Raw genomic sequence first — 12,643 nt, 5'->3', positions numbered from 1 at the left:
ACCATCAGCGTGAACAGGCAACCTACAGAATGGGAGAAAATTTTTGCAATCTACTCATGTGACAAAGGGCTAATACCCAGAAACTACAAAGAACTCAAACAAATTTACAAGAAAAAAAACAAACAATCCCATCAAAATTGGGCAAAGTATATGAAAAGACGTTTCTCCAGAGAAGACCAGCCAACAGACATATGCAAAAATGCTCGTCATCACTGGCCATCAGAGAAATGCAAATCAAAACCACAATGAGATAGCATCTCACACCAGTTAGAATGGCAATCATTCAAAAGTCAGGAAACAACAGGTGCTGGAGAGGATGTGGAGAAATAGGAACACTTTTACACTGTTGGTGGGATTGTAAACTAGTTCAACCATTATGGAAGACAGTATGACGATTCCTCAAGGATCTAGACCTAGAAATACCATATGACCCAGCCATCCCATTACTGGATATATACCCAAAGGATTATAAATCATGCTGCTATAAAGACACATGCACACATATGTTCGTTGCGGCACTATTCACAATAGCAAAGACTTGGAATCAATCCAAATGTCCATCAGTGACAGACTGGATTAAGAAAACGTGGCACATATACAGCATGGAATACTATGCAGCCATAAAAAAGGATGAGTTTGTGTCCTTTGTAGGGACATGGATGCAGCTGGAAACCATCATTCTCAGCAAACTATCACAAGAAGAGAAAACCAAACACCGCATGTTCTCACTCATAGGTGGGAACTGAACAATGAGATCACTTAGACTCGGGAAGGGGAACATCACACACAGGGGCCTATTATGGGGAGGGGGGAGGGGGAAGGGATGGCATTGGGAGTTATACCTGATGTAAATGACGAGTTGAAGGGTGCTGACGAGTTGATGGTTGCAGCACACCAACATGGCACAAGTATACATATGTAACAAACCTGTATGTTGTGCACATGAACCCTAGAACTTAAAGTATAATAAAAAATAAAAATAAAAATAAAGAAAGAAATTTAGTGAGACTGGTGCATACAGAGTTATCAGAAAATGTTCACTTTGATTTATATACAGCAACAAATATTTAGGAAAAAACACACACACATTAAAAACAGATGCCTAAAAATAATTTGAATAAAATTGATGCAAAACTTTTTTACTTCAAACAAATAAAAATTACTGCACAGAAATGAAAAAAAGTTTAATAATTTGAAGAAATAGTATAATTATAATTTGGAGTACTTAATATTGTTAAGATGTAAATTTCCTTAAAATAATTTATGAAGAAAAGATAAAAGAAAAAAAGAGAATAAAAAAATAATAATCTATGAAGTCAATTAAGTCTCAAATGGAGATTTGACTTGATGTAAAACTCAGGTCATTTTATAGAATTTGGCAAGCTGACTCTATTACTCATTTGGCATACAAAGGACGTAAGAGGCTAAGACCTTATTGAAAATGAGGAGGAGAAATAATGTTACAGGAAATACAATACTAGATTCCAAGACTGTTAAAAATGCTGCAATTTAGAGATTATGATATTCAAATGTGGATAGTCAAAAAGATAAATAAATAGAAATATACTATTTTAAAAATAGACCTGGCCAGGCACAGTGGCTCATGCCTATAATCCCAGCACTTTGAGAGGTCAAGGTGAACAGATCATTTGAGCCAAGGAGTTCAAAGACCAGCCAGCACAACATGGTGAAATACTACTTCTAGAATTTTATTGAGCTGGCCATGTTTTAGCAGGTCAGTTTCACTAGTTAATTTCTGTCTCTATAAAACATACAAAAATTAGCCAGACATGATGGCACATGTCCTGTAGTCTCAGCCACTCAGGAGGCTGAGAAGTAGGAGGATCACTTGAGCCTAGCTGATTGAGGCTGCAGCAAGCCTTGATCGAGCCACTACACTCCAGTCTGGGAAACAGAGTGAGACTTTGTCTCAAAACACACACGTATGACATTCCATATTTGACAATGATATCAATGATATTTAATTGGACAGGAAAATCTTGTTAATAAATGATGATGGATCAACACAACATCTATTTGGCTAAAAATTAACCTTGTTCCCTACTTCATACCATGCACAAAATTTAATTTGAAATTATTCATCAATCTAATTATGAAGTTTAACACTGTAAATCTTCTAGAGTATAGTAAAGAAGAATATATTTGTAACTCAGGTGTGGGAGATTTCTTGGTCAGGTTTCAAAACTTATAATAGGAAGGTTAGACTTATAAATTATTTTTAAAAACTACTATTTGTGAAAGGTGTTATTAAGCAAACTAAAAGGCTAATCAAAGAGTGGAAGAAAACAGAAGCAATGTATTTACCAGGCAAATGCTTATGTTGAGAATATTTAAGGAACTTCTACAAATTGATAATAAAATTTTATATAGTCCAATTTAAATAATGGATAAAAGCCTTCAATAAGCATTTCTCCAAAAAAATCAACATCATTAGTAAACAGTATTACTGAAATACACATTTAAGCCGTACTGAATTACCACTATATCCCATTAGAATGACCAGAATTGAAAGAATAATAAAACCAGCTAAATAAGTGAAATGTTAGCTGGAAAGAATACAATTTTTTTAAGCAGGTTCCAATTAGTTTGAGCACATACCTACTGTAACCAAGCACTTCCCCCCACAGGTGACTATCCACAAGAAATGAGAATATATTTACACCAAAGTATACATATCTACATTTTCAGGATGCTCCAGATTATTTAGAGAAGTTTCATTTATAATAACCACAAATTGGAAACAGTCAAAATGTTCATCATCAGGAGAACAGATAAACAAATTGTATATTCATTCAAATTCATTCAATATTAAATAAAAAATAAAGTGATACATACAACTGCACGAATTTAAGTTAATGAAGATAACTTGAGCCAAATAAACTGCCCACAAGGAAGTTAATGTTTATATTATGTGATAATATTTATAAGAAGTTCTAAAATAAGCAATATTAATCTATCTTAACAGAATTTAGAGGAATGATTATGAAGGCAGGTGGGAGAATTGAATGGCAAGGGTAACAAAATCCCTAGGTTAAAGAAAATATTCTGTTTTAATCTGGGTTGTTTTCATGCAGGTGTAGACATATACTGTATAACATTCACTAAGATGTACAATTAGGAATTATGCATTTTGTTTTTGTAAACTGTGCTCGATTATTTTAAAGGAAAGGGAAAAAAGAACAACAGCAACAACAACAAAAGCAGCCTCCTGCCTGAGAAGTCTCTTATAAATAAGAAGGGGAAAAGAACAGAAGAAAAACAGGAATGACAAGATCACGTTCCAAAAAGGCTTGAATACATGGGAATTTATTATTAGCTACCTTGATCTGCAAAAACATAGAGGATATATGCTTCCAGAAAGAGAAAATGACTGATTTTACAAGAGGAATTTAGCTGCTTGAGCTCAGTATATCACCTCCATTTATTCTCAGCATGCCATCAGTAAATAGCTATCTGTTCTCAAAGGAAGTAATAACTTGAAAGTAATCTTCATAAACTTTTTTTATGCCATGCTATGCTATGTGATGTAAAGGTACTTTAAAGGAATAAGGTGGCATGAGTAAAGAATATTTAAGCATATCAGAAAACTACCCCAAGAAACAGGAAAATTGTCAAGAAACAATTCTATAGATTCTCCAAGAAACTAATGGCAAGATGGTTTTATAAAAAAAACATGAAAGTAGAGCTACCAAGCAAAGAAAATCCAGGGAACAAATATATAAATGCAATTTTATTAACTTACATCCATTGTGAAGCCTCCACAAGAAAGAAAAATACAACTGAAGCCTTGCTAGGATAATTGAAGTCAATCTTCAAGGAAATACAAAGGAAAATGAAAATAAAATAAATTATCAAATATAAATATGAAATGTCTAAAAGAGGGTAACTACATGCACAAACTTGTTCAATCTTCTACTCACTATGCATTTATTGGGCACCTGTTATGTGCCAGTCATTGTTGCCAGTACTTTAACACAAAAATTTCTGTTCTCATATTGCTTACAGTGTAGTAGAGAATGGAGTTTTCTAGGTTTGGAGATACAGGAATGGCTAACAATTGAGTTCTCATGTGCCAGGAGTTATTCTAAAATTTGTACACCTAATTTTCATATAAACACAGAAAGCAGTATATTATTGTTCCCACTTTACAAATCAAGAAAGTGAAATTCAAGAAATTTAAGTAACCTGTCCAACTTTATAGAGACAGGATTCAAATCTAAAGCTATCTGTTTCTGTTGTCCAAATCCCTAGCCGTTAATACGGTATAGCACCCTTCTAAGAGCAGAAAGAAACAAATGAGTATGCGGCTACTGTTTAATGCAAGAGAAAAGCAGATTACAGAGAGGAATGTAAATGACATATAGTATATATATTTATAATTATAGTATATAGAGAGTATATATTTACACATATTATATATTAATATATACTATATATTTATATATGGTATATATTTTATATATTATATTATATATATTTATATATAGTATATATTTTATATATTATATATTTATATATAGTATATATTAATATATGCTGTATATGCATATATTTCATTAATGAAATACAATTATAATGTTAGACAAAGGTAGGTTGTAATGACTGATGTAGATTTGGGAAAAAAAGTCTATACACAAATTTACCCATATTTCATAGCAAGAATTAGGATTTTTTGTGTGTGGAATTTAAATGTGCAGTAAAAACACAATGTTCTTAGCCCATTAATGTTTCTTCCTACTACATTAAGCATTAGTGGAATTGTAAGTACCAAATACCTCTCATAAAACAAATATTAAACAAATCTTTAAACTTTTCTCAATTCCATGACAGTTTTCTTTTCTTCTTTAAACTCATGAAGAAATAAAAATAGCAAAGATTGAATAACTGTATTTGGTAACTTCATTTCTATTTCTTTTTTCACTCCATCGACTGTAATGTTTTATAGATAGGAATCCCATTCAGGAATTTTGTTTTAATACTATTTTTAAATTTTTCCTGATAATATGTCCAAATTATTGAAAAGAAAACTACTTTAAAAGACCACCTTGACATATAATTAACATAGCAAAATTTTACTTTTTTAAAAACATTTTTTAAATGTGCTATTCTCTGGTTTTGATTGTATAATATATATCTCTTCCTTAAAATAAATAAGGGATTTTTTTGTTAACCATGCACATATGCATACATTTTTGTTTTAGGTATGCAAATACATATATACACATATATGTCATATATGTCTATTTGTCTATTATAAATATTTTTACCTCATGTAAGTAAAATGTATTCATTAAAAAGTGAAACATTATTAGTTTTCTCTTATTCGAGTTTTGTATTTAAAATTAATTAAAAGTTTTTCTTTATACCTCCATGACATGCCTTTTGTGTGTGTTTTTTTAGGACCTCTGAGAAGCATCAAGAAATAATTAACAGTTGTGATAGTTAACTTTAGGTGTCAACTAGACTGGATAATGGAATATCTAGAGAACAAGTAAAGCATCAGTTCTGGGTTTGCCTGTGAGGGTATTTCTAGAGGAGACAAGCACAAGAGTCAGAGGGGGAGATCAAGTGCATGGGGAAGATCAAGTTTCAATGTGGGCAGTCACCATCCAATTGGCTGAGGGTACAGATAGAACGAAAGAGGAGAAAACAAAATTATCTCTCTTTCTCTCTCTCTATGATACTGTCCTCCTCTGCCATATACTACATGTGTATAGACATCAGAACTTCAGGCTGCCTGGTCTTAGAACTCCGTGACTTATATCAGTGTCCCCTTGAGTTTTCAGATACTTGGCCTTGGAATGAAACTTACACTATCAGCTTTCCCGGTCCTGAGGCCTTTGTACTTGGACTGATTCACACTATGAGCATCCCCAGGTCTTTAATGCAGAGAGTCATGGGATTTCTCATCCTCCATAATCATGTAAGCCAATTCTTTAAATATATCCCCTTTCATATATCTATATCTATCTAGCCTATTGGTCCTGTGTCTCTGGAAAATGCTGACTCATACAGCAGTGCAAAGATTTTATGAGGAGGCATGCTACCACAAGACAAAAAATGAAAAGGAGTTCTGGAATGACGAAAGAACAATCAGACTTTGATGCAAGTATATCCATAAATAAAAGAAAGAAGGACACAATATTGGATGGACACATCCTAGATTGCCAGGTTGCTAATAAATGATTGGTTGAGTGTCACTGTTCTTTTTTGGAAGTGGCCAGAGGAGTTTGGTGTGTCCCAAGAGTTGACTTGCCTTAGTACATTCCCTCCACATTTTGTAATTAGCTGGTAGCAATCTTGGGGAGGTATAGGTACAAACAGTGTAATAGATTTCAGAGAGCTACTCATGGAGACTTTTGTAAATTGCACTTCTAGAAGGTGGAGAATGGAGGTATACTCTCCTCCAAACTAGACTATATATGTGTATCTGTGTGTGTGTGTACACATGTTTGTGTGTGTATATATGTGTGTGTTTGTGTGTATATATATTCCAAAGATCAATATATGTATATATATATATATATACACACACACACACACAAGTATATGTATACATATAAGAATGTGTATATTTATGTACATATGTGTGTATAGCATGATGCATGTTTATTATGGAGTGCCACTTCATCAGTTCCTTTGTGTCCTTTGGAATACTTAGCCATTCGCTATACCATGTTTATCGTCTCAGAGTTTCGACCATTCTTATGATAACAGAATTATCAACAAATGTGTTTACTTCAAAAAAGAGTAGGTAATACAAGACAACAAATTGGTCTTTACACCTAATGATATACCATAAATTTATTTTCATGTCAGTACTTACATAGCCATCGTGTTTAATGTTTAATGGATAAGTAGTACTTTATTGCATAAATTTTCTAAGATATATTTATGCTTGTACGAATAATTTGTTTATAGATATTTGCTGCTAACACAACTGAACACAGACATACACACACAAACACACACAGACTCACATACTGTGAGTCTATCTATAGGGTAAAATCCAAGGATTATTGAATACAAATGACTATCAGATTTTAAGACGTACAGATTTAAAGCAAGAGTAGTATCTTAGGACACTAGTATCCTACCGAAAATTTACAATGTTTACCTTGCTCCCAGCTTTCCCCAAAGGGACTCTGGTCTTTCACCTCTCATAAAACAAATATTTAACAAATCTTTAAACTTTTCTTAATTCCACGACAGTTTTCTTTTCTTCTTTAAACTCATCAAGAAATAAAAATAGCAAAGATTGAACAATTGTATTTGGTAACTTCATTTCTATTTCTTTCTTCATTCCATTGACTGTAATGTTTTATAGATAGGAATCTCATTCAGTAATTTTGTTTTAATACTATTTTTAAATTTTTCCTGATAATATGCACAGGTCTCTTTTACCAGAGACCTGTGCATTGGAGAAGATTAAGCCTGCTTTTAGGGAATACTTCACACTGGTTTAAGTTGACAATGATTCCAGGAGACTTAAAACATCACTGTGGCCCTACAGTCAGAGTAGGGGGCTGATGGAGGTCAGGTGATCAATAAAGTTTTACCTCAAGCCCAACTCACAGTGTGTGCAGTGGGTCCTTGAACCCATTCTGTGATTATTTTCTCAGTTCCAGATTCATAATTGAAATAGACATACTTAGCAGCTGGCATAATCCTCACATGGTTTCTCTCACCTGTGAATGAGGTCCTTTATGGTGGAAAATGTCAAATGGAAGCGAGTAGAGATGTCTCTCCCTAGGACAATAACAAATTGGTAAATTAAAAGCAATACCATATTTTTGGAGGAATTTCAGAAACGAATGCCACCATCATAGATGTGAAAGATGCAAGGTGATGATTCCTACCATATACCTATTTAGTTCTCCTATTTGGCCTGAACAGAAAATAGATGGATACTGGAGAACGACAGTGAGTTATTGTAACTTTAACCATGGCAACTCTAATCACAAATGTTGTACCAGGTGTGGTTTCATTGCTTGAGCAAATAAACACATTTCCTGGTACCTGGTATACAGCTATTAATCAGCAAATGCATTTTTCTCCACACCTGTCAATAAGACCCACCAGAAGCAGTTTGCTTTCACCTAAAAAGGCCAGCAATACACTTTCAATATTCTACCTCAGGGGCGTATCAACTCTCCAGCAATGTGTTATAAGTTAGTTCATGCAGGTATTGATCACTTTTCCTTTCCACAATGTTTCACATTAGTTTGGTCTCTTATATTGAAGACATTATGTTGACTATACTTAGTGAGTAATAGTTAGAAATGACCCAGGACTTACTGGTAAGACATTTATGTGTCAGAGGGTGGAAAATAATTCTTCTAAAATTCAGAGTCCTTCTACCTCAGTGAAATTTCTAGGGGTCCACTGGTGTAGGGCATATTGAGATAACTCTTCCAAGGTAAAGAATGAATTGTTACATCTAGACCCTCCTACAACCAAGAAAGAAGCACAATGCCTAGTGAGCCTACTTGCATTTTGGAGGCAACATGTTCCTCATTTGGGTGTATGACTTTGACCCATTTACCAAGTGACCCAAAAAGCTGAGAATTTTAGGTGGGGTCCAATATAGTGGAAGGATCTCCAACAGGTCCCACCTGCTGTACAAGGTGCTCTGCCACTTGGGCCATATGATGTAACAGCTCCAAATGTGCTTGAAGTTTCAAAGGCCGATAAGGATGTTGTTGGAATCTTTAGGATGCCCCTGTAGGTGAATCATAGCACAGTCCTTTAGGTTTTGGGATCAAGGCTCTGACACTATCTGCAAATAACTACTTTCCTCTTGAGAAATAGTTCTTGACCTGCTATCGGGCCTTAGTAGAAACCAAACACCTGACCATGGGGCACCACATTACCATGACATCTGACCTGCCTATCGTGGACTGGCACCCACTATAATTATCTGAACCACCAAGCCACAAATTGGCATACACAGCAGTATTCCATTAGCAAATAGACCAGCATATATGTGAGCATGTCCTGAAATAAGTTACTTGAAGAAGTGGGCCAAATGCCATGATTCCTATTCCTGCTGCATTCCCTTCTCTCTCCCAGCCTGTACCTTTAACCTCTCAAGGAATACCCTATGATAAATGGAGAGATGACTAGAAGACTCAGGGCTAGTTTACACCTGTGCTGCACAATATGCAGGCACCACCTGAAAGTGAACAACAGTGGCACTACAACCCTTTTCTGGGACATCTTTGAAAGACATTGGTGAAGAAGCATCTTCTCAGTGGCTGGCAGTGAATCCAGTGAACCTGGATGTTACTTTGCTTGGAATAAGAAATAACCAGGCATTCAATTATATACCAATTTATGGGCTATGGTTTGGATGGATGGAGAGGGATTTGGAAATAACATGATTGGAAAACTGATGAGAAAAATATTGAGGGAAGACGTACGTGGATAGATTTCCATCAGTGGGCAAAGACATAAAAATATTTGTGTCCCATGTGAATGTTCACCAAAAAAAAAAAAAAAAAAAAAAAAAAAAAAAAAAACTGATCTCAGTAGAGGAGGACTTTAACAATGAGATAAATAGAATGACTTATTCTGTAAATACCAATCAGCCCCTTTTCAAGCCACATGTATCACCCAATGAGCTCACAAAAAAAGTGGACATGGTTGGCAGGGATGGGGTTATTCAAGGGTTCAGTCACATGAATTTTTACTTACCAAGACTGACTTGCACTGAGTGCCCGATCTGCCAACTGTAGAAATCAAAATTAAGTCCTTGATATATCATCATTCATTGGGGGTAATCAGCTAGCTACCTGGTGGCAGGCTGATAACATTGATCATTTCTATTGCAGAATGGGCCAGGTTTTGTTCTTGCTAGGATACACATTTACTCTGGACATGGATTTGCTTTCCTTGCACACAATGCTTCTGCCAAAACTACCATCCATAGACTTATAGGACAACTTATCCACTATCATCGTATCCAACAGGACACTGCTTCTGATCAAGAAACTTACTTCACAGCCAAACAAATCAGCAATGGGCTCATGCTCATGAAATTCACTGGTCTTACTAAGTTCTCCTACCATCCTGAAGCAGTTAGCTTGATAGAAAGTGGGAATGGCCTTTGGTAGGCTCAGTTACAGTGTCAGATAGGTGACAAATCTTCGCAAGCTGCTGCAAGATTTACCAGAATGCTATAGATGCTCTGAGACAGCATACTGTTTTTTTTTTTTTTTTTTTTTTTTTTCATTGCCATAATTTAATGTTCCAGGAATTAAGGGTTGGAAATGAGAGTGATACAATTCACCATTATCCCTAGTGACCTCCTAGCAAAATGTTAGTTTCCTTTTCCTACAACTTCATTTTCTGAGCTGGCCTAGAGGTCTTAGTTTCAGAGGGAGAAGTGCTTGCACTAGGAGACACAACAATGACTCCATTAAACTCTAGATTGTGACTGCCACCTGGCCACTTGGGGTATCACATGCCTCTGAGTCAGCAGGCTGAGGGGGAAGTAATGGTGTTTGCTGTATTGATTGATCTAGAATATCAAGTGGATCTCGGATTGCTACTTCATAATGAAGGCAAGAAAGATTATATCTGGAATACAAGAGATCCCTTAGGGTGTCTCTTAATATTACCATGCCCTATAATGAAAATTATAACATCGTCATCCAGCCAGGACTACAAATGGCTCGTGCTCAGGAATGAAGTTTTCAGTTACTCTACCTAGTAAAGAACCGTGATTAGTTGAGGTGATGATTGCTGCCATCCAAGAGAATACAGAGTGGGAAGTAAAACAACGTATGCATTTTTAAATACCAGGTAAGATAATGTGTCCAGTTGCAGAAAAGAAGGCTTTGAGCACCGTCTGTTCTTTCCTATTCTGTCACAAATGCATTTATGTAAATATATGCATATATTAAGCAAATATCTTCCCCTCTTTTGTCTTGTACTGATGTTTTCAGATACACTGGGTTTATATTACTACTTAAGTATGGATACTCAACTAACAAGGCAGTTATGTTCTGATAACCCCATTGTAAGCGAAAATACTATAAGTCAAAATGCATTTATAATACACTGTAGAGTATTGGTTGTTTACTCTCATGGTAACAGGACTTACTGGGAGCTGTGGTTCACAGCAGCTGCCCAGCATTCTGAGAGAGTACTGTACTATGTTGATAGCCTGGGAAAAGATCAACATGCAAAAATCAAGGTTCGGTTTCTATTGGATGCATACAACTTTCTCACAACCGAAATTTTAAAAAATTATAACTTGAACCATGACAAGTTAGGGACGATTTTTATTGTTAATTTTTCCTCATGGTATTTAAGCTGTGGACTATCAGGAAAGGACTAAATCTCACTCAAGGATCTTACCTCCTCTTCTGAGAAACAGATTAGTGTGTTTCCGGTAGACACAGGATAGTTGTATTATGCTAGGTGAAACCGTGACCTTGTTATTGTCTTCATTTGGAGATTAGGTAGTATTTAAGGACATACACATGAGTGTCCAGGTAGATTTATTATGATTGCTTTGGGGGTGTCAAACCATCTGAGAAAGCATGATTTATTCTCAATGCTTCAACAGGCACTGAGCCTGTCCCTCTTCTGCTGAAGGGTGAATTTGCTCACTCTTCTGGAGCTCAAACGCTCTTTTTCTGCTGCCCATGGATGTTACACTCCAGGTTGTCCAGCCTTTGGACTTTGGGATTGACACTATGGGTCATCCATGCTTTCAGGCATTTGGACTTGGACTGAGCTACTGATTTTCCAATTTGCAGATGGCCTATCATGAAACTTCTCAGTGACCATAATCAAGTGAGACAACTCCCCTAATGAATTTGTTTCATGTTTCCCTATGCATCCTACTGGTTCTGTCTCTCTGAAGAACCTTGACTAAAACAGATTATAAAAAGTTATACTTTATATGTATCAATTTTAATTTATTTAATGTAACTTGTAATAATATTTTAAGTGACTTTTGATATTTGGCCAGTAATTCCAAAAAGTCATATTGAGTTTTAGCATATAGCATTTTAACATATATGCATTTTACCATTAAAATTATTGTTAAAATGTGAAATGAAATTTATTATTTTTCAGTAGTACATTAATTTTGTGGAACATACAAAGAGGTGTAAAGAAACATGCCTAATTTGTCGCTTAAATTGATATACATTTGTACTTGCACTTTCAAATTTGATATGATGAGATATATTTGTGTACATTTTTAATGGGTGTTGGCATAATTTCGCTGCAGCCCTCAGAAACTTTTTTTAAAAATTTGGTAAAATTTTATGAGACTCTCAAATAATATTTCTAAATTTTTCAACTCCAAGTTATAACAAATTTATGTACAAATCTGTCATTTAGACTATAAATTGTAGATTAGTTTTACCCTATCTACTTATAGTAAAATTTTTAATGTGTTTAACAAAGTGTGGGTGAAAATACTTTGATTTACATTTCACACATATTTCTAATTCTTGAACATATTAAAATCAAGAGAAAAGTAATTAAAAAGGTTACCTCAGATCAAAATGTCACATAAATGTTTCCTATATATTGCAGGTTGCATTTCAAAACATTCATGCCTGCCTAGTACATAAATCACATCAAATCAGAATTCAAAACT

Source organism: Rhinopithecus roxellana, chromosome 18 (assembly GCF_007565055.1).
Source record: "Rhinopithecus roxellana isolate Shanxi Qingling chromosome 18, ASM756505v1, whole genome shotgun sequence".
In the NCBI taxonomy this organism is placed as follows: domain Eukaryota; kingdom Metazoa; phylum Chordata; class Mammalia; order Primates; family Cercopithecidae; genus Rhinopithecus; species Rhinopithecus roxellana.
The sequence above is the reverse complement of the archived record's forward strand: the minus strand, read 5'-3'. Positions refer to the sequence as shown.